The following is a 1,560-nucleotide window of genomic DNA, read 5'->3' as shown; positions in this document are numbered from 1 at the left end:
CCCCCCTCCCCCAGAGATACTATTCTGATTTCTATCATCAAAGATTAATGCTACCTGTTCTTGAATTCCATGAATATAGAATCTTAGACTATATACTCTTCTGTGTCTGGTTTCTTGCATTTATCATTATGGCTGTGAGATACATCCATGTAGTTGCATGTCTATTTTAATTTAATTTAATGTAATTTTATTTTATTTTGTTTTATTGCTGTGTAGTATTTCACTGCATGATTACATGATGTTTATCTGTTCTACTGGGGCATATTTGGGTTGTTTCTGCTTTTGTCTATTATGAATAAACCTGCTATGAATGTTCTCGTACATGTCTTTTGGTGGACATACTGCAATCATTTATACTGGGTATGCCCCAAAGAGTGCAAATCATTAATTTTCTCTTGGCTACTACATACGGGAGGAAATCTCATGAAGAAGATTCTGAAGGCTACTTTCTTTCTGAAGTAATTGAATAAGGGGATAATGGCAAAGGCAATCAGCAACTAACCGCCTAAAATGTGTCATATCCTTTATACATAATCTCATTTCTTTCTTACAACTATTCTAAAAGGCATGCATTATTGTTTCTATGTTGCTAATAAAAACACTGAATAATGCTATACGTTATATCAGGAAATGGCCTTGGCCTTCTAAGGTGGTGGTGGTGGTGGTGGTGTGTGTAAGTCCTCCGTGAGAAGAGCTACGGGAAAAGGAAGTGATGGAAGGTCTCACTGCATAGATGAGGCTGGATATTGGTCTGCAGAGATGGGACGAACTGGAGAACAGAGTACTGCATTCCAGGTGGACAAAATGCATGGGAAGAGTGAAAATGGAAAATGGCTTTAATTTGATTGGGATGTGTATATGCGTGTTGTGAACGAATGGGGCAAGGCTAATGTAGTAAGCAAAAAATCTAAGAGAATAAGTATGAGATTTGAAAGCATTTTTAAATTTCCAAACCATGCTTGAACTTTATCCCATGGGGAAGGGTGGGGGTGGGGGGTAAGGAACTTTGTAATGCCACAATGAGAGCAAAATTTCATGAAGATCAACCTGGTAGCTGTGTGAAGAATAGGTTCACAGCAGAAAAAGCAGAGGCACTTGAATATGGGAAGTCAGACCTCAGGAGAAAAGTCAGGATTGGAGATGACAGACCCTGATCTTTGATCATGTCTTAGTGAATTTAAATACTTGTGCTTATGTTATCTGTGGCCTATGGGGTGGGCAGAGCCCACAGACCCCATTTTATTGACGGAGACACTGAACAGAAGAGTAGCCCAGGCTCACCTTCAAATAAGCAAATAACAGAGCTGAGACGAGAATCCAAGCTTGATGTTTCATCCCATCATGTTGCCTATGCACAAAGGTAATGAATGATAGAGATGCATGCGTATTGCTTGCAGTCACATTTAAACGTAAGACAGACGCAGTACAGATGGTGTAGTTTCTGCGAACTTCCACCCTCCGTACCTCCTGTTATTTACTTCCCTCAGAGGAGGCCACAGGACCTTGTATGTATGTTTATAGGAATCCAGTGCCCTGGCAAAATACTCTCTCTTTTTATTT

The sequence above is a fragment of the Hipposideros armiger genome, unplaced genomic scaffold (genome assembly GCF_001890085.2).
Source record: "Hipposideros armiger isolate ML-2016 unplaced genomic scaffold, ASM189008v1 scaffold_6, whole genome shotgun sequence".
Lineage (NCBI taxonomy): Eukaryota > Metazoa > Chordata > Mammalia > Chiroptera > Hipposideridae > Hipposideros > Hipposideros armiger.
Note: the sequence above shows the minus strand (reverse complement) of the source record.